The sequence below is a fragment of the Lepidochelys kempii genome, chromosome 11 (genome assembly GCF_965140285.1).
Source record: "Lepidochelys kempii isolate rLepKem1 chromosome 11, rLepKem1.hap1, whole genome shotgun sequence".
In the NCBI taxonomy this organism is placed as follows: Eukaryota; Metazoa; Chordata; order Testudines; family Cheloniidae; genus Lepidochelys; species Lepidochelys kempii.
This window is the reverse complement of record NC_136390.1, coordinates 26,045,332-26,067,675: the sequence shown is the minus strand read 5'-3', so window position 1 is coordinate 26,067,675 and position 22,344 is coordinate 26,045,332. Positions and strand designations below refer to the sequence as shown.

Below are 22,344 nucleotides of genomic sequence, written 5' to 3'. Positions count from 1 at the left end.
CATTCAAGATAATCTCCAATGCACGTGGATTTTAGAGCTCTTGTGCAGAAAGCTCTGATCATCCTTAACTATGGAAATCACTACTGCTCCTCTATAATGCTGTGTGAACTTGGGGCAAAACTTCTGAAAGGAGCCTATGTGAAGCCCCAGAAGAAAGCAAGCCAAAGTGGTAAATCTGCATAACAGACATTTCCAGAAATTCGCTGAGAGCACAACTTGAATTGATTGTCCTTGGTGGCTTTGGGGAATACAACCCTAAGACTTGTATTCACTACAAAGGTTAGCTCAAGTTACTTACACTCTAGGGTACACCTGTAGTTTGACCAGTAATTGTGATTTTTCAAGTCAGAGACATACCTGCATTAGCTCTGACTGCGTTAGTGTACAAAACATAGCAGCATAGCCCTGGCAGCATGAACAGTGCGTGTGGGTGTGGTGGTGATGGTGTTAGCTGCACAGATACGTTCCAGAATCTTGGATGGGATGGTACTCTAGGCGACTACCATCCCCTTCCACTGGCTGCACAGCTAGCTTGGATATGTTTCCTACAACTGGGAATTATACCTCCCGCTCATAATGTAGATGTGCCCCTAGTTACTACACTCAACCTAGTCTGAGTGAGAGTAGTCCCACTGCAAAACAACAGAAGCCACTTTTAGTGACTGGATAAGCAGAGTGATTAGATTAACAGATGATAAATTGAACTAATTTAAGATATAGCCAGTAGCTGCATTTCCACACATAGAGCATCAGCAGCACTCCTGCTTCAACCCATACCCCTTGACAAGCCAGTGAGCTCAAATTTAAAGCATCACTTACTTTGAGCTAGAGATGTTTGTGTGTGGACGGTACCCAGGTTAGGGCAACACTCAAGTCAGTACTGCTCCAAGTGATTGTGACATGAGCCGAGCTCACATATTTCACAGCCACAGAACAACACACCAGGCTCAAGGTGCCCCAGCCTCAGTGCATGCACAAATCACTTTCTCTAGTTCACATTACAGAAGCACGCAAATTTCCAGCGCTAGACAGACCATCTAATAATTTATTATATATTGCTTCCCTGACTTGGAACTGGGTGATGGACACTAGCCAAGATCATATCCAATTGGGTAGTCTCAGTTTGGTGCAGATCAGTGCCATAGTTTGAGCCATCGGCATGAACAAAAGAAAAACAAATAAATAAAATTTTACGGACTGGAGCTTTGTTTCCTACCATTTTATCTCAGGAATCCCCTGACCAGAAGACCCTAAATATGTATCATGAACCCTGTGCTGGGCCCTGACGAGGCACAGCAATTTTCAAGACAATATGAGTACGCACATGGATTTTAGAGCACTTTGCAAAAGTGTGTATTAAACAGAAAGTCCTGCATGACCTTCACTGTGAAGTTGCTATTGCTCCTCCATCATCACTAGTTCATCTCTAAAAACAAAAAACTAGTATATTTTTCATCAAATATCTATTTCAAAGTATTAATCTGCTTCCCTCAAACTTGTATCACACTGCAGCTCAAGAACTGAAGAACCAAGAAGATATCTAAAGCAAATGCAGTTTCATAATGGTATAATATCTTAATATCTATTTATTTGCCAACAGGACAAACAGCGTTCCATTCATGTCTTTTCCATAGTTAACTACTGTTTGTTCAAGATAATCTGTTCCATGACTCCCAAATGTTGACACAGGAACCTCAATAAACATACTGTATAACTTCCTTTTCCCCTTGAAAATATTTAATAACCTGGTACTTTCTTGTTTGCCCTACTTGTAGTCTTTGGTTTTCTTCCTTCTCCTTGTATCAAAATCTGCTGAAATAAAATTAAATATAGTGTCAGTTCAACACAAGAACTATAAAGCTATTTCTGACAGCTACTTTTCTCAAAAATGTAAGCTAAAGGATATAAAAACACTTTGACCTTGAAAGGATGGATTGAATAGCCTTAGGAATTCTACGGCTCTGTTCATAAAACGTTCTTTGGACCCTCTGCCCACGAGTCTTTACAGCTTACACAGAAATGTGGAGTTGTGTTGTCTAAGGCCTGGTGTCCTCTAGGAAATTAGGTCAGTATCATTCTGCCAATCAGGGGTGTGAAAAATACACACTCCTGAGCGATGCAGTTAAACCGACCTGAGCCCCAGTGTAGAGTGCCAGGTTGATGGGAGAATTCTCCGATCGACCTACTTACCACTTCTCAGGGAGGTGGGTTTCCCATGCTCATGAGAGCACCCCTGCCATTGGCAGAGACAGGTGTATTCACTGAAGCACTACAGCAGCGTAGCTGCAGTGGTGCTGCTGTAGTGGTTTATGTGTAGATAAGCCCTAATTCACAGTCCCTTTTTTGCTTTGCACATAGGAAGACAGATGAGTGCTAAAGTGCAATGTAACGGGGATGCAATTCCGAAAAGGCAAAGAAACACTAATAATGAATTAAATACCTACTCAAAAATGTGCGTACACATGAGCTATTGAAGTTCTGGGGGAGCAGTAACTTGTGTACCAATATGCATACAGATTCTATCCACTGCGTATTCTAATGTTCAGTTAAAAAAACATATATTCAGTATCTAAAGTGGCAACCCAATAATCACAACATAGGTATGTATTATAATGTTCACCACTATTGAATATGATAGATAAGGGTACATAAAACTGCTATATAGGGGGCTGATACTCACTCTCATTTACAATAAGGTCCTTTTACGCTGTATTTAGTGTGAATGAGGTGCAGTATACCTTCTTAAATAAGCACACCTAAGCCATGCAAAACTTGAACACTTTTGTTTAAGAATTAGAATGAGAAATATAAGCTACAGAAAATCAGTATATTTTTCACTTGTATTTCAACATAAATTTTAACAAAAATCAAATTGGATCATCTACAATTTCCCTTCTGTGTTACAGTTTTGACAACAGTATGTGAAGAGAATAAGAAGTTATTATTCTGTGACATAAGAGTTCACATATATTATAGTTGCTAACCATACCATTGGTACTTCAGGCTAAAAGAGGCATTTTCCCCTTTGGTGTATTTTATATTTATACATGAATCTGCAGTTATCAAAGTCCCCATCTACATGATGCTACAGAAAATGCAAGAGAAAGTAAAATCTGAATTTTCTCCTTTAATACCTTGATAAAAGTATCTATGAACATTCAAGGCAAAGCCATGGGGAAAACACAAAGGTATAACTATTTTTTGACACAAATGAGCTCATTGCTATTTTTAAAATAAAATTATTTAAATTGATTAAATAGATTTACCCCATATCCAGTTTTGCATACTTCTAGCAAAACTGAACCAGATTGTTAGTTTACTAGTATGAATGATACTCTTGGAACTTAGACAAAAAACAGGCATTGAAGAGTTTTGTAAAACATTTTTTAAAAAGTATTAAATATAGAATGTAGATATGCAAAAGATCTATTACAAAATCATTAAGCCTATTTCTTTAACAAAGCAAAAATGTTCCTGAGTAAAAACATTCCCAAAAATTCTTTCAGAACACAAGTTTGAATAGCTCCAGAAATGGGAATTCATCACTGTTCTATAAATCAAATTTATATTATTGTTATAAACTTTTTCTTGATGTTCATTCTAAATTATCACTCAATTTTATTCCATAAGCTCCAATTATTCTTTTCTGAACCATACTAAAAATCATCCCACTCCATTAGGTTCACTCCCGTAAAGCCAATGAAAAATATCACTTATTTTATTATTTTGTGTTAAGGTAATGCCAAGGCTCCAGTCAGCACTGAAACAAATCCCTAGGAAGCTAGTCTCCACAGGTGTTTATGAATTAATTTAGTTAGCCATCAATTGCAAGGCATGCAGAAAACAGTTATAATGCAAATTGTTTGTCAATTACTCAAATTACACATATTATTTCCTTTAGTTTTTTCCCCATATGTCAGTACATCCAAGCTTTATATTTGTATTTAATTCCCTCTACAGTGTTTCTTATTATTTGAATATTGCAAAAACCTTTTAGTCTTTTCTGTGCTTTTACCCTATACTATACAGATTTCACGGCAGGAGACCAGTGTTTCTCAAATTGGGGTCCTGACCCAAAAGGGGGCAGTGAGGTGGAGTGGGTGGGTTGCAAGACTTTTTTGGCGCTGCCTTCAGAGCTGGGTGGCAGCTGTTGGCCAGGCACCCGGCTCTGAAGGCAGTACCCCAGCAGCAGCAGCAGCAGCAGCGCAGTAGTAAGGGTGGCAATACCATACCAGGCCATCCTTACTTCTGCACTGCTAGTGGCAGGGGTCCAGTTTGACCAATGTACATGGCAGAGGCCTAATCACATCAGCCACACTATCAGAGGCTCGTTCACCTGCACATCTACCAATGTGATATGTGCCATCATGTGCCAGCAATGTCCCTCTGCCATGTACATTGGTCAAACTGGACAGTCTCTATGTAAAAGAATAAATGGACACAAATCAGACGTCAAGAATTATAACATTCAAAAACCAGTCGGAGAACACTTCAGTCTCTCTGGTCACTCGATTACAGACCTAAAAGTGGCAATACTTCAACAAAAAAACTTCAAAAACAGACTCCAACGAGAGACTGCTGAATTGGAATTAATTTGCAAACTGGATACATTGAATTTAGGCTTGAATAGAGACTGGGAATGGATGGTCATTACACAAAGTAAAACTATTTCCCCATGTTTACCCCCACACTGTTCCTCAGACATTCTTGTCAACTGCTGGAAATGGCCCACCTTGATTATCACTGGAGTAATAGTAATAGGATGAAATTTAATAGTGAGAAGTGTAAGGTCATGCATTTAGGGATTAATAACAAGAATTTTAGTTCTAAGCTAGGGACGCATCAATTAGAGTAACGGAGGAGGAAAAGGACCTTGGAGTATTGGTTAATCATAGGATGACTATGAGCTGCCAATGTGATATGGCCGTGAAAAAAGCTAATGCGGTCTTGGGATGCATCAGGAGAGGTATTTCCAGATAAGGAGGTTTTAGTACCGTTATACAAGGCACTGGTGAGACCTCACCTGGAATACTGTGTGCAGTTCTGGTCTCCCATGTTTAAGAAGGATGAATTCAAACTGGAACAGGTACAGAGAAGGGCTACTAGGATGATCCGAGGAATGGAATACTTGTCTTATGAAAGGAGACTCAAGGAGCTTGGCTTGTTTAGCCTAACTAAAAGAAGGTTGAGGAGAGATATGATTGCTCTCTATAAATATATCAGAGGGATAAATACTGGAGGGAGAGGAATTATTTAAGCTCAGTACCAATGTGGACACAAGAACAAATGGATATAAACTGGCCACCAGGAAATTTAGACTAGAAATTAGACTAAGGTTTCCAACCATCAGAGGAGTGAAGTTTTGGAATAGCCTTCCAAGGGAAGCAGTGAGGGCAAAAGATCTATCTGGCTTTAAGATTAAACTTGATAAATTTATGGAGTAGATGGTATGATGGGATAACATGGTTTTGGTAATTAAATATTCATAGTAAATAGGCCCAATGGCCTGTGATGGGATATTAGATGGGGTGGGATCCGAGTTTCCCAGGAAAGAATTTTCTGTAGCATCTGGCTGATGAATCTTGCCCATATGCTCAGGGTTTAGCTGATCGCCATATTTGGGGTCAGGAAGGAATTTTCCTCCAGGGCAGATTGGAAGAGGACCTGGGGGCTTTTCGCCTTCCTCTGTAGCATGGGGCACGGGTCACTTGCTGGAGGATTCTCTGCTCCTTGAAGTCTTTAAACTACGATTTGAGAACTTCAATAGCACAGATATAGGTGTGAGGTTTTTTGCAGGAGTGGTGGGTGAAATTCTGTGGCCTGCGTTGTGCAGGAGGTCAGACTAGATGATCATAATGGTCCCTTCTGACCTAAATATCTATGAATCTATGAATCACTACAAAAGGTCCTCCCCCCCAGCTCTCCTGCTGGTAATAGCTCACCTTAAGTGATCACTCTGGTTACAGTGTGTATGGTAACACCCATTGTTTCATGTTCTCTATGTATATAAATCTCCCCACTGTATTTTCCACGGAATGCATCCGATGAAGTGAGCTGTAGCTCACAAAAGCTTATGCTCAAATAAATTTGTTAGTTGCTCAGGTGCCACAAGTCCTCCTTTTCTTTTTGCGAATACAGACGAACACGGCTGGTACTCTGAAACCTGTCATTATGCAAGGCACTGAATTTAGCCGTATGGAGTGGAAATGTATCAACTTAATGAAAAAACTCATACAGATACAGACAGACATCATCTTCTTTTCCAAATGCATTGTACCAAAAGGACATTGTACCAAAAGGACTGAAGGTAAAAAATCCATTACAATCTACATACCATACAGACTATGCTGACAGCTTGTGCCACACACTCTCAAAGAAACTGCAGAACCACCTGATCAATATCCTCTACAGCAAACAGGGAAAGATTAAGAATGAGCTCTCAAAACTGGATACTCTCATAAAAAAACAACCTTCCACACAAACTTCCTCATGGCTGGACTTTATAAAAACTAGACAAGCCATTTACAACACACACTTTGCTTCTCTACAAAAGAAAAAGGACACTAAACTATCTAAACTACTACATGCCACAAGGGGCCACAACAGTGGTTCCCTTAACCCACCCAGCAATATTGTTAATCTATCCAACTATATTCTTAGCCCAGCAGAAGAATTTGTCCTGTCTCGGGGCCTCACCTTCTGCCCCTCCACCCCCACAAACATGATACAGTTCTGTGGTGACCTAGAATCCTATTTTTGACGTCTCCGACTCAAGGAATATTTCCAACACATGTCTGAACAACATACTAACCCACAGAGACCTTCCTACCAAGACTACAAAAAGAAGGATTCTGGGTGGAGTCCTCCTGAAGGTCGAAACAACAGACTGCACTTCTACATAGAGTGCTTCCGCCAACGTGCATGGGCTGAAATTGTGGAAAAGCAGCAACGCTTACCCCATAACCTCAGCCGTGCAGAACACAATGCCATCCACAGCCTCAGAAATAACTCTGACATCATAATGAGAAAGGCTAACAAAGGAGGTGCTGTCGTCACCATGAATAGGTTGGAATATGAACAAGAGGCTGCTAGGCAGCTCTCCAACACCATTTTCTACAAGCCATTACCCTCTGATCCCACTGAGGGTTACCAAAAGAAACCACAGCACTTGCTCCAGAAACTCCCTGAAAAAGCACAAGAACAAATCCGCACAGACACACCCCTGGAACCCCGACCTTGGGTATTCTATCTGCTACCAAAGATCCATAAACCAGGAAATCTGGGACACCCCATCATCTCAGGCATTGGCACCCTGACAGCAGGATTGTCTGGCTATGTAGACTCCCTCCTCAGGCCCTATGCTACCAGCACTCCCAGCTATCTTTGAGACACCACTGACTTCCTGAGGAAACTACAATCCATCGGTGATCTTCCTGAAAACACCATCCTGGCCACTATGGATGTAGAAGCCCTCTACACCAACATTCCACACAAAGATGGACTACAAGCCATCAGGAACAGTATCCCTGATAATGTCACGGCTAACCTGGTGGCTGAACTTTGTGACTTTGTCCTCACCCATAACTATTTCACATTTGGGGACAATGTATACCTTCAAATCAGCGGCACTGCTATGGGTACCCGCATGGCCCCACAGTATGCCAACATTTTTATGGCTGACTTAGAACAACACTTCCTCACCTCTCGTCCCCTAATGCCCCAACTCTACTTGCGCTATATTGATGACATCTTCATCACCTGGACACATAGAAAAGAAGCCCTTGAGGAATTCCACCATGATTTCAACAATTTCCATCCCACCATCAACCTCAGTCTGGACCAGTATACACAAGAGATCCACTTCCTGGACACTACGGTGCTAATAAACGATGGTCACATAAACACCACCCTATACCGGAAACCTACTGACCGCTGTGCCTACCTACATACCTCTAGCTTTCATCCAGACCACACCACACGATCCATTGTCTACAGCCAAGCTCTACGATACAACCGCATTTGCTCTAACCCTTCAGACAGAGACAAACACCTACAAGATCTCTATCAAGCATTCTTACAACTACAATACCCACCTGCTGAAGTGAAGAAACAAATTGACAGAGCCAGAAGAGTACCCAGAAGTCACCTACTACAGGACAGGCCCAACAAAGAAAATAACAGAACACCACTAGCCATCACCTTCAGCCCCCAACTAAAACCTCTCCAACGCATCATCAAGGATCTACAACCCATCCTGAAGGATGACCCATCACTCTCACAGATCTTGGGAGACAGGCTAGTCCTTGCTTACAGACAGCCCCTCAACTTGAAGCAAATACTTACCAGCAAGCACACACCACACAACAGAACCACTAACCCAGGAACCCATCCTTGCAACAAAGCCCATTGCCAATCGTGTCCACATATCTATTCAGGGGACACCACCATAGGGCCTAATTAAATCAGCTACACTATCAGAGACTCGTTCACCTGCACATCTACCAATGTGATATATGCCATCATGTGCCAGCAATGCCCCTCTGCCAAGTACATTGGTCAAACTGGACAGTCTCTACGTAAAAGAATAAATGGACACAAATCAGACGTCAAGAATTAAAACATTCAAAAACCAGTTGGAGAACATTTCAATCTCTCTGGTCACTTGATTACAGACCTAAAAGTGGCAATACTGCAACAAAAAAACTTCAGAAACAGACTCCAAGGAGAGACTGCTGAATTGGAATTAATTTGCAAACTGGATACAATTAACTCAGGCTTGAATAGAGACTGGGAGTGGATGGGTCATTACACACAAAGTAAAATTATTTCCCCATGTTTACACCCCCGCACCCCTCACTGTTCCATTCTTGTCAACTTCTGGAAATGGCCCACCTTGATTATCACTTCAAAAGCCCCCCCCTCCCCTCCTGTTGGTAATAGCTCACCTTAAGTGATAACTCTGGTTACAGTGTGTGTGGTAACACCCATTGCTTCATGTTCTCTATGTATATAAATCTCCCCACTGTATTTTCCACGGAATGCATCCGATGAAGTGAGCTGTAGCTCACGAAAGCTTATGCTCAAATAAATTGGTTAGTCTCTAAGGTGCCACAAGTCCTCCTTTTCTTTTTGCGAATACAGACGAACACGGCTACTACTCTGAAACTTCTAAAATAAAGGGTACTGTAAATTTTGCTTTACAATAAAGAAAGTCAACTTAGGTGCAATGACACAGCCACGTTTTATTAGAAGAAAATAAATTCCTGTTTTTTTATTAGCTATATATTTCAAAGTTCATTTAGTATGAAATTTCTTTGGAAATTATTGTTTGGAAATTAATCAATTTAAAAATATTGCACTCTGTACTCACAGAATCACATTCCCTCTGTGCATTCCTGTACATATGAACCTAGGAGCTCGAAGAATTCTCTCCTGGTGATAGAGTACACTTTGTAGCTTACAACGGTGTGGGTATAAGGGCAGAGTCGCGCTGTCATAAGGTGCGCAGTGTAGACATAGTCAAGTGATTTAATTATCTAGCAGAATCCTTTTGCTAAACTGTGAAGCCAATAAATACTATCATATTTGGTAACTCTTGTGCATTTCTGAACTATTAAGTATCCATACTATTCATTGATTAGGACTTGCACAATAGTGGATTGTTACAGAGTCATTATATCAGTGGTACATTAAATCAGTGGTATCCCTTTACCTGGAAAACTGTACTCACTTCTCATCACCTGATCTCAAAAAGGATACAACAGAAATACAAGGGTTCAGAGAGAAGCAACAAGAATGATCTAGAGACATGAAATAGCTTCATATGAATAGAGATTGGGACAGTTTACTTTAGGGAAGAAAAATAAGAAGCGACATGGGAAAGTATACAAAACGATGGATAGTACAGAGGAAGTACACTGAGTACAGTAAAACCTCAGAGTTACAAACACCAGAGATACAAACTGACCAGTCAATCACACCCCTCATTTGGAACCAAAAGTACACACCTGGGCAGCAGCAGAGACAAAAAAAAAAGAAAGAAAAAAAGCATATAGAATACAGTATTGCGTAAAACGTAAACTACTAAAAAAAAAAAAAAGAAAAAAAGAAAAAAAGGGAAAAGCCGCATTTTTATTCCGCATAGTAAAGTTTCAAAGCTGTATTAAATTAATGTTCACTTGTAAACTTCTGAAAGAACCACCATAATGTTTTGTTCAGAGTTACGAACAACTTCCATTCCCGAGATGTTTGTAACTCTGAAGTCCTCCTGTATATCTATTTCCCCCTTCTCAGAACATCATAATAATGCAGACTAAAAGGCAGCAAATCTAGAATTTTATTTTATTTTTAAACACAAGTAGCATGTGGAGTTCATTGCCACAAGACAGCACTGAGGCCAAGATGAGGCCGTAAGAAAAAGTGGCCCAACAATGACAGCACTAGCCTGGGATCTTAGAAATCACTTACTGACTCAATCTGTAATATTGGAATAAATAGCACTTCCCTATCTCACAAGGGTGTTGTCAGGATAAACATGCTAGGGGGACACCTTTCGCTGCTTTTGTGGGCCAAGCAAATTGCACCTAGCAGGGGTTCCCTTACATTCCTTATTTCCCATGCCCACAAACTCTGTGTGTCACCCTCCCTTGGCCACCACATCCATCATGCCATGGGATCTATGCCCCCCCATTTCCCTCTCCCCATATCAACGTCCTTCATTCTCTATCCTCATGACAGAGGCGCTGTGTGACTACTCCCCATTTCGATTCCCCCTCCTCTGGATCTCTGCCCCTCCCCCATCTTCACTCCAGGCATCTTCTGCCATGCCTACCCAGTGACACAATTCCTGCTGTTTTGGTCCCTGCTTCCCTCATCATCACCACTTCCCAACTCTCCATTCCCTTGAGGATCCCTGCTTTGCTCCCCTCAGACCTGCACCCGCTCTCCCTCTGGGTTCGTGCTCCCAATCACTAAGTCCACTTTGTCCCTTATACTCCACTCCAGGTCTATGCTTGCCACCCCACACAATCCCTGCTGCTTCTACCCACCCACTCTTGCCCCTTCTGGGTTTCTGCTTCCTCCTCCCTCAAATAAACTCGCTCTGTAAAGTTCTCTTATTTCTGTTGGAGTCCAGGTATGGACAATCTCCCCTTGCAGCAAGTTAAGCTGCTTCTTTTGATATGCTTAGGTAGCAACAGGGGCTGGCAGGGGGAATCCTTTGCCTGTGAAGTGAGGCAGTCCTGTGAATCAGGCTTTTCCAGTATACCAATTTGCACCAAAATCAGTTGGATTGTGCCAATGATGTCTAGAAGATTCCCTGAAATTCTGGAATGGATGGAGGCAGAGCTCAAAATCTATCATGTTAAGTCAAACTAATGCCATCGAATTGAGTATTAGACCTCGCTTCATTTGGCCAGTTAAAGTTTGCTGCTCAGATATTGCAATAATGGAGAACATACAAGTACAGTACCTAAGATAAAGATCTTAGCAGGGCAAAAAGAGGACTGGACATTTATATGAATAAATGCAAACATTCAGAGTTAAGAGACTGATCAAAAAACAAAAGCTAAAAATAATAACCCCCCCCCCCAAGAGGTTTAGAAGAGATATAAACATTAATGCTGCATGGCATAGGCCAACCTCTAATAACAAAGATCAGGTAGAAACTATCTCTATGGTCAAACTGCTCTACAACCAATTACTGTTGGAATTTGTGTACCTCTGATTCTGCCCACTGCCAGAGACAGCATAGTGTACTAGATGGACCAATGGGTCTGTCCTAGCATGGCAATTCCTTGCAGAAAACTTGCATGATGATATACTGATAGAGGCTTGGATCCTGCATTATGATTTACTAATGAGGACCCCTATTCCAGATGGAATCCCATTGTTATTAGGGTTCGGCATTGAGGCCTTAAACATGATTTGCTCTCAAGTAAGAGGAATTAATGACAAGTTGAAGTGCCCTTCCTTAAGACTTTTGCAGTTCCAGGTGCAGATTCATCAAAAGGATTCATCATCTTACATGATTGTCACTGGAGACAAATTAATGACTTTGCATTCATGTCCTTTACATCTAAACTTTGATTATTTCAACCAAACCGGTGATAGTTAAGAAGCTTGTGAACTATTTTTCAATTTCTATTCTTCTAATAGAAAACCAAAAATCACTCCATAAATATAGATACTATAAATAAGAAAATCAGGTGTTTATAAAGTACTAGTTTCCTGTAAACAACAAAAGCTGTAAATTACCGTTCAAATTCTTATTTATATTTTACTAGTTTCAATAGAAAATAAAGAAGGCATGTCATATTAATTAAAATTCTCCAAAGAACAAATGTATTCAGGATCATTTGGATGAACCCGAACCTTTGTTCCAAGGTTTGAAAAACAAAACAAAAAAAAAATACATTTGCCAATACTGATCCAGTAGAAAATAGTTTGAAAATTATGAGTATTATTGATATTTGAAATTAAGTGAATCATAGGTGTAAATAATACACTATTGGTTGTTTACAGATTTATTTTCTTGGTGTAGAATATTATATTATTCATTCTGATAATTAAAAAGTTATTTATGAAAAACAGGTAGCTCCTGTGTACTATCACCACTTTACTGAGATAAAAATGCTTACAAATTACTTTTTAAACTCCAGATTTACAAATGATTTTGTGCTTTAATTTCCTTTATATTCTTTCAGGGATCTCAAACTCAAATCACCATGAGGGCCACATGAGGACTAGAACACTGGCCCGAGGGCCGCATCACTGAAACCTTTTCATTTAACGATACAAAAGTATAGTAAAAAATGGGGGTTGGGGAAGAGATAGGCGGGCTGCAGGAAATAACTCCTATGCGGCCCTTGGGCTGCGTGTTTGAGACCCCTGGCTTAGAGCATGTTGATTATATCAACTTGTGTGTACAGTTTCCTAGTAGAATATTTAATTCAAATACATATTTGTCATGACAACAAATGGTAAAGACTGAACAATAATTTTTCAGTCTTAGTTACAGAACAGTGCAGTGTCAAAAAAAGCATGACAGTATGAGCAACAGAGATGTTATATTATGTGCAAGTGCAAAGCTAAGTATTCAAAGTGTGAATATTTTTCTAAATGGATTATAAGGTGATTAAGTATTTGCTATTTAATATAAATGGAATGTCTGCTTACCTACTCTTTGGATCTTTTCATGGTTAGAACAGTTTATTTTACAATATCTTCTCAAAGTCAGAAGTCATGCAAAATTCAGATTTAGGACCTGATCAATCTCCAATTTAAGTTAATGAATATTTTACCACCAACTTAAATTGGAGATTGATCAGGCCTTTTACATTTCTCCTTAGTATGAATATTTTACATACATATACTTTAGTACACAATATCAAGTACAATGTTCAAATGAAGATGCCATATAAATAACAACAACAGTATAGGGGTACAGTCTATAGAAATGCAGTAATAGCATTTCTACATATCCAAGGTATTATAATGAACAATGTCTTCTTTAAAAATGCCATAACAGAGATGCTATAAGTATACCAACTGACAGACGAAACACAATAAACAGTGCAACTGCAGACTAGCCAGTACATCCTGCACAGAATTATAGGCAAGTTTAAGAATGAACCACTTTGCAAGTGATTTTACTGGTTTTAAAAATATTCCAATGTAACATTTAAAAACAACATACCGCACTACCAGCACTATCAGATTGGAATACAATGTATTAAATTAAAATAAATCTATATTATTAATTCATAAACTTAAAAAAGATTGTAACAAACTAATCATAAATGGTTAAATTCTCCTCTATTAAAAATAGAACTACAGTATATGCTCACGCTGAATTGAGAAGGGGGACTTCATAGTTCTGAAGATCTAAATCATCTTATCAGAGAACAGTTAAAGCCAGTTTATATTTGGACCATAGCCTATGTGTTGACCAACTTAAATGTATTTTGACATCTGCTAAAAACAAATACTCTGCAATCCTAACTTAGGCAAAACTTCTACTCAAATCAGTGGAAATTTGTCCCCAGAAGAACTTGAGCCATAACAACAATTATTTTTTCCAATACCACCAACTATCACACCCAAGTGTAAACCAAAATTTTTAAATCCCAATAAATTTATGTAGGCCTTCTATGTATGAAATACAAATAAAAAATATAGAGTTTAAGAGCAGTGTATTGGGGGAGGAGAGGAACCATAGGCTATCATACTACTTCCATAATTTCTGGTAATTATTTGAAGCTGCCATGAACATATTGATATTTAGTAAACTTAACACTGTAGCTTTAATTGAAGTTTGAATGTTATAAACAGTTAGATGTCTGGCTCGCATTCTAATACCATCAGCAGAACAGAGATGGGAAGTATAAACAAACCTTTTAACTAGATTACAGCTTCTAAAATGGCCTAGAAACCCTTCATCAAGAACTTCTGTGAGACAAAATGTTAAAAGAAGGAAAATATTTTCAAAGAGTGGGGTTTTTTTTGTTTTTGTTTTTTTTAATTCTAACCTTTACTAAGACTGTTCTAAACTGGAGTTTGATCTCACATTATTTTATAAGAAAGATGATCTTTACGTTTTCCAATAAGGGCTATCCTGGAGAAACTTGATCTAATCCTTCAAAACTTAAATAAAACTTTTCAAAAGAGCACTGCAAACAGAACATTTCTCAAATGCTTTGTTCTGTCCTTCAAAATGGAATGCTTTATTAAACTTTGAAATATTAACATAGCCTAGTTTTGAAATAATTTCTTATTTCGAAAAGCGTTGAGTCAAGTACAACATAATTAAATTATGCCATTATCAATTTAAATCAACATTTCCACTTTTTCAAATCTTCACTGTCAAACAAAACTCATGTTTTATCCCATGAAACAACCTTCACATGCCATAGTGAAACTCAGAAACTCCCAAACAGGAAATTCTATACTGACAAAATCCAGAGTTTATCACAAACATCTGAAAACTTTATAACCTTCATCATGGATGACTCTGCTCATTTACTTTTTATATCATGATGTTATCTTAGTAAAAGCACTAGATACATAAAAATTCTTCTTTTCTATTACATTTGTTTCCTTTGGCAGCAATGTGTGTGGCAACATTATTGCAAGCTTCTCTTTATCTAAATGTTGAGAATATCACCATTCGATCCAGAAGGATTTGTTGTGCAAACAGTTTGACAACTGTTCTGGTTCCCCAACTTGGGAATTCCCCTTCACTCTTAGAGCAGCCAGGCTAGTTATGCAATGACTGAAAGACCCTAAAACTGAAGCTTCAATTTTCATTTCAAATAACTGTAAAGTTCTTCGATAAGTCACAAAAGCAACTTCTGATTTAAATGCTTAGGTTGATTAAAATCTATACTTGTCTGAAAACCTGAGAATTTTAATCTTTACAAATACTAGATCTGATTCTCTTCCCACTCTGGAATAAAACAAATAAAATGAATAATCAGCTCTGCAGGGTTTAGTTACCAGCAATTGTGTTAACTAATAATTGTTTTTAAACTTACTGTACACTTATGTTTAAATCATCGCTGTAGAGGAAAATTAACTAAGCTTTAGTAAAATGATCACAGTGCATTCCACATCTTAATCCCACAGAAATGAATGAAATCCTTTATCTTCTGTTCTAATGGAAATTAATATAACTTCTAAAAGAATTTTAAAAAAATCTCACCTATTCAGTTTTTAAAGACATCAGTGTTCATAAAAAGAGTGCCAACCTGACAGGGTTGAATCCTCTTTCTCTCCAGAAAACTGAAGTAGTGCCAGCAATTCAAGAGCTTCTCTGAACTGCTGTGACAATGTGCCTCAATTCTATTTCAGATGAACCACCCCTATTGATGAGAGGGGCATTCATGCCACCTCCCACAATTTATTCCTTAGTCACTCGGATGAGAAAGACAGGAAGTAATGGAGATTTTTGTGATGTGGACACCTGTCATCTAGGAGCTGAACTGAGATGGTCAACACATTTGAGAAAGGTCAATGACTCGCTATCACATGGTAGGTTTCAGAGTAACAGCCGTGTTAGTCTGTATCCGCAAAAAGAAAAGGAGTACTTGTGGCACCTTAGAGACTAACCAATTTATTTGAGCATAAGCTTTCATGAGCTACAGCTCACTTCATCGGATGCAGTGAAGCGAGCTGTAGCTCACGAAAGCTTATGCTCAAATAAATTGGTTAGTCTTTAAGGTGCCACAAGTACTCCTTTTCTTAACACATGGTAGTGACTTTGGTTCCTGTTGCTGGATTCAAGTCAACAATCTAGATATGAAAGACTCTGTACTCCATTACCAATTCCCTGAGCCATACAGTTTTCTTTAAAAAAAAAAAACAAAAAACGTCAGCCATCATAACCAGAAATTAGATTAAGAATAATTTAAGAAATGTTTATATACACACAAATGCATATATACACACACAACTTCATAATTATCTTACACTTCACTCTGTTTAGGCAGCCTTAGCAAAGAAGCTAATGAATTCATGAGTGTAAGGCCTGAACCTTCCTCTCACTTTTAGGTGGTTAATCTAAAAATAGATACTATATAAATGTAATTAACAATCAAAGAATGATTTGGGATCAAAACTGCTTGAGTTAGTTAAAACATTAGCACAACTTATTTGTGTTAACTGTACTTAAACAATGAAACCCCTTAAGTATTACAGGAGTGAGATCTGAGTCTCCAACCTTTTTGTACAATTTCATGTTCCTTTTAATAACTAATGTGTATTTTGCTTCTTATACAGGCTAAATTAACATTATTGGCAGCTGTATGAGTAATATTACTCCAGGTAACAGTTTGAAAAAAATATTTACAGACACTAACAAATGAAAAGTAAAGAAGGCTCTCTATTATGAGCTGTCTTGCTCATGTTGAAGTGACTGTCAAAACTCTCATTGATTTCAATGGAAACAAAATCAGGGAATGCATTTTCAAAAGCCTCTGTGACTAAGGGCCCAAGTCTCAATTTCAAAGTGACTTAAATTCTTATCTCCTAAGTCTCATTGAAAGTTAATGAGATTTTGGCTTCTAAGTGTCTAAATCACTTTGAAAATGATACGTAGGCATTTTTGAAAATTTTACCCTCGGCGATTTATAACTAAGGCCCCTATTCTGAAACCTGCACTTGTGGGCTCTTACACTGCATGAAGCCCCACTGAAGTCAATGCAACTCCACATGGGCACAAGGGTCTACCACCAAAGAGTAGCTTGCAGGAGTGAGGTCAAGGACTCAATGCTGATTCACAAGCTAACATTGTAGTTACTGGCTGTGTTCAAGCGACTAGTTCCTGAACGCTGATCTCCTTACATAAAATCACTGTGAGGAATATAGTGAAACAGTCTATTAACAGATTAGTAACAAAAAGCCTGAGTGAAAAACAAGACAGACAGTTTTTTTGTTAGTAAAGTTGTTAATGATCCCACAAAGGCTCAGTTTTTCCTAAGAGATTCAGAGAACACTAAACTCCCAATGAAGAGAGCAAGGGTCAGGACCGCAGAAAGGTAACAACTTTTGTTTAAGGGGAAAAATAACACTGCTTTACAAAAACATTTATACCTGATTAAAATGAAGATCAACATGCTTACCTAAAATAACGAGCAAACCAATAAACGGATCGCCAACTTAGTACCGGATAAGCAAGAAAAGACCGATAATTTGGAATTTAAAAATACCGAGGTACAAGTCTGGCCTGAACAAGACCTTTAAATGTTTTCCTTGTTGTTAATCTAGTATATCTTATATATAGTCATTGTAGATTCCTTATAAATTCAAAATTAACTCTCCAGACACACGTTTTTGGTAAAGACAAGAAATAAGAGACATAAAAATAGTTACTAATGTTGGATATACAAATGATCCAGTTAAGCAACAGGGAAAAATACATAAACGTTCCTCAATGCCTAAAAAGCAATCAAGAATCTTGATTACTTTCCTATGATTCTAGCACAAAGACTTAAAAACAGAACAAAAAAATTTGCTACTTAGTAATAATTGTTGGTTCCTAACAGTTTCCCATAATTCCAGTTGACAGATGCAGTTCTTAGAAAATTATTGAATATTTCATATTATGGCAGCATCCTGAGAACCCGTATTAGAGTTAAGGCCTTCTTGCAGTATAGTGCACTATAGGCCACAGAAATAGACTGTCCCTGCTCTGAATGGATTATTATCTAAGGCCTTGGACCTATATTCCACAAGATAAGCCTCAGTGGAATCAGTGGTGGTCTGCCAGCACAGACCTGACTGTAGGATCAGGGCCTAAGAAAGCTGAGGTTTCAAACACAGTTCCTCTCTATGGAGAAGAATCTGTCAAGATATTGGATTAACAAATCAAAACTGGGATTTTAGAAATTTTACTCAATTTTTTACTGAGCAATCAGTTTAAAAAGTGTAATTTACATATTTTTTAACATTAAACCAATAAGGAAAGTGTTGCCCTATGTCATAAATAACAAATTCTCCATCTGAATATCCGTGTTTGCACAATAAATTGCAGATGGACTTGAAATAATACTGATATTGGGGACATAATCTTGAACATAGTATAGGTTTCTATGTACAGATGAAACACATCAACGGTAACTCAGAGTAAGAACATAACTATTTGATGATAGGTTGGTATGAAACATGAAAAAATGTTATTCCTGGATAAGCTTTTAGTTGTGTGTTTCCAGTGTTGCTTGTAATAAAATAAATAGACAACCACAGTTTTCAAGAATGAGCTCCTATACATATTTGCTGATCTTTAAAAGAAATATTACTTTACAAATTTCATTTTTTAAATAGTTCTGAATATAGAAAGTTGTTTTGTCTTCATAAGCTAAATAGAAAACAAAAAGGAAGACAATTCTACAGAACATAGCAACATTTGCTACTCCAATCTCTTCTCACAATATTTGTCAAGTATCCTTCTAAATGTATTTTTCTCCAATCCTTTCCAACCTGATCAAATTGCTGTTTTCATATTGCCAGCTTGAACATGAAATTGCTGCTTTAAACAAACTGTTTTTTGATGATGCAAATTATGGGATCAGAGATAATAAAGCATTTACAAGTGAAGGCTTTTTTTGTGTATTCCTCTTCAAATAGAGGATAAAGATGCATATATCAAGTTGAATCACATTTTGCTGAGATGCCCCATTGAAATGTACAATCCCTGGCCTACCTCACAGTCCAGAAATACCTTGCATTATTTACTAAATTAATAACACATAGTTCTCTTTTTTAAAGACAGTTACATGAAAAACAAACAAATTATTCGCAGACAACAGTGTTTTTTTAAAACAAGTGTCCTTTTTGTAAAAGAGATGACATTGAAATATAAAACCAATTTATCATTAACTCCTAAACTCTTTCTTATGGATTTTTATGACTCTAAAAGGACTTTTCTGATGTTTTCCTGAAAATATATTCAGAAGTTTTATTGTCAACCTAAGCTATACAAAACTCAGATTTTTTTGACATGTGAATCTTACATTAACAAAGAAACTGGCTAGTTAAAACTGAAACTGGTACCTAAGCCAGACAACTATTTAGTGCAGCACAAATACTGCTGGAGAAGTTTGGTCTTCCTATCAGAAAACCATGAAAAAAAATTAACATAAAAATTTTAACAAGAGCTAACTGTTTATTCTAACTAAGTATTGAGATGATTTATTGCATAGGCCCTGATCTTGCTAATATTTACATATTAGAGTAGTGCCATATTGGGACTACTCAGATGCTTAAAGTTAAGCAAGTACATAAATCTTTGTAGGATCAGGGCCTTAATGATTATGTAACTAAGTTCAGTTATTCAGACTGTTAACAATAGCAACATGCAACTGCACAAAACAAAGACAGATGATAAATTCCAAAGGGTTTCCAGCTCTATATTATTCTTTTTGTCTTTTGAATTTCCTATTTTGACACAGAAAATACAAGCCCTTTTGAAAGAAATCACAAATAAAACAAACCTTGGCCAAAACACCTTTTAACACTTGACCTACCTCTCTACAAAGAAAAACTATTTATTAAAAAGACAACTACCAATGAAAACCACAAGACAAATACTACTCCCAGAAACAGCAAATTCCCAAATCAGAAGCAGCTCTAAAAAGAGGGTGATACTGAAACCCACTTGAGAGTACCACTAGCAACGCTTGATCATCATTTACTCCATGACATTTCCTTATACACTGAAAAAGAAATAAAACTGAGGCAGGACATGGAGAAAGGTTTCCACTTCCTCAAAGAGTGAGTAAAAAGTGACAGATATGAACACTATAATATCTTCTTCCCAAAGAGGGGCAGCAAGCTTAGAGTAAAACACAAAATTGAAGTGTTTCATTTGGAGCAGGAAAAAATAAGCCACTTTGTCAAACCAGTAAACAATCAAACTATCATCAAAGCTAAAAGATGGATCCAGAAAACAAACACCTTCCCAACCCTCAGCCCCCAAATCTGTCTGCCCTAGAGTGAGAGACAGAGCTGTGAGAAGGTATTGCTTCCCCACACACAAACACACTTACCTTGGCTGCACCCCACTTTTATTCCCTTCCCTGGAGCAGTGGAGAAAGAGACACACACAAAGGGTAATAAAGGGGGAGGAGGGGAGAGCAGGAGGTGGGGGAGCTGGTGAACTGGCTGCTGCTCCTCTGTGTGTGTGTGTGGTGAGGTGTCTCCAGCCAGGGCCAAGCAGCAGCAGAGAGAGGAAAAGGGGCTGTTGCTAAGAGGCTTTTGGTCTCTTTCTCTCTCCTCTGACGGCCAAGGGGGGTGGGGGGAAGAAACTCTCCTTCTCTCTCTGTGTCTCCCTGGGATCCTCTAGCTGAGCTGAGCTGGGCTGGGCTGGGGGGAAAAACTCAGGCCCCTCACACCAACCCCCTCCACACACACCAATTCAAGATGGAATTAGTGCTCTGTCCCTTTAACAATATAAATAAAAGGTCCCCCAGTCTCCCCCTCTCTCTTCATCATCAGCTGCTGCTGCTGCTACTGCTGCTGAGGCTCTGGCTCTGCCTAGGAGAAAGATGGGAGGCTGCTACTGCGCATGCGCCCCAAGGGGGCTCGGTGGGTTGAAGGGGGGAGGGAAAGAGGTTGCTCTCCACAATGCACCGCGCGGCAGGCGAACCCGGAAGGAGATGCCGTCGAGGGACAGGAAGCTGCGGGAGGGGAGGGAAGTGGAGCGGAAGTGAGTGAGTGGGCGTGAAAGGGGCAGAGTTGAGGCGAGTCAAGAGCGGGCGGGGGAAGAGAGGAGGGGGTGGGGCTGCCATCGCCACGTGACGAGGAGCGATGGGCGCGGGGGGTGCCGGGAAGGTTTCTGAGGTACTAGCGGGCGAAGAGGAGGACGGTTACTCTGCTGGAGTCCGAACTACGCGCTCAGGCGGAGGCAGGAGCGGAGCCGAGCTAGGTAAGGGTTCCGCGGGAGCGGGGCTACGGGGGTGGGGACGGGGAGGGAGGGAGGTGACATGACCTGGCAGGGGAGAGCGGGCGAGAGCCCTGACCTGGTGCGGGCGGAGGGCGGCGGTGTCCCTTGGGGCAGGCTCCCGGCAGCCGCGCTGTGTTCGCGGGCCCCAGGGGGTGGATGGGTCTCATCCCCAGTTCGTTGGGGCCAGGTGTCATAAGGCGGGAGGGCCGCTTGCCGGTGTCCTGCCCTGCCCCGGGGGGGCCCTTCGGCAGCGCCAGGCGGGGGATGATGCTCATGGAGCCTCGGAGTTGAGGGCTAAGGAGGAGCGTCGCGCGCCAGCGAGGCGTCGTGGGATTCCTGCAGGCGCCGCTGAAAGGCACTGACAGAGTCCTCGCTGCCTTGACCGGAAACGCTTCCTGCTCAGTGAGCCTGGCGCTGATCCGGGTGGTCGTGCTGGTCTTGGGGGCAACTCCGGGTTACTTGCTCTGGCATGTTGAAAAAAACTGAGGCGTCGGAGTTCATCCCCAGTGACCTCCCAGCAGAGCCGCGTTGGTGTCTGGTGTGCGTCCGCTTCCAGAGCGCTTTCCATTGAAACGCTCCTGTTCCATGCTCACAGATGCTGACGTCTCCTGTGTTGCAGAGTGATGCATTGGGGAATGCTCTGGAAGAAAGATCAGACTTTAATTCCGACTTCATGCAGCTTAATTCTGCTCCTAGACATTCACTTGTGCTGGTCAAAGGCACTTCTTAATTCTTCTTTTTCTTCTTGTGAGGAATATAGTTGCTCCTTAAATGTTTGGGACTTTGCTGTATTTCTACTTTTTGTAAAGGAGCTAAAGCTGTGTCCCACCAAGCTCTTTAACATTACAACTAGATTGGTTTCTTAGGCACTGAAGATGAAAGCTGTTGTAATTTTACAATTGAAG

The 22,344-nt window shown here is 39.7% G+C and overlaps 2 protein-coding genes across 19 annotated transcripts in view; one reads left to right on the top strand and one right to left on the bottom strand.

Moving 5' to 3' along the window:
* Positions 1 to 21,090, bottom strand: part of MBD5 (methyl-CpG binding domain protein 5) — a 268,857-nt gene extending 247,767 nt beyond the window's left edge. For all 8 annotated transcript variants that reach the window (XM_078847926.1, XM_073305424.2, XM_078847925.1 and 5 more), the window contains exon 1: positions 20,544 to 21,090. The gene's annotated coding sequence lies outside the window, so the exon portion shown is untranslated. The remainder of the gene's footprint in view (positions 1 to 20,543) is intronic.
* Positions 21,091 to 21,290: 200 nt separating this feature from the next.
* ORC4 (origin recognition complex subunit 4) overlaps positions 21,291 to 22,344 on the top strand; it is an 86,475-nt gene continuing 85,421 nt past the window's right edge. For all 11 annotated transcript variants that reach the window (XR_012154238.2, XR_012154242.1, XR_012154245.1 and 8 more), the window contains exon 1: positions 21,291 to 21,421. The gene's annotated coding sequence lies outside the window, so the exon portion shown is untranslated. The remainder of the gene's footprint in view (positions 21,422 to 22,344) is intronic.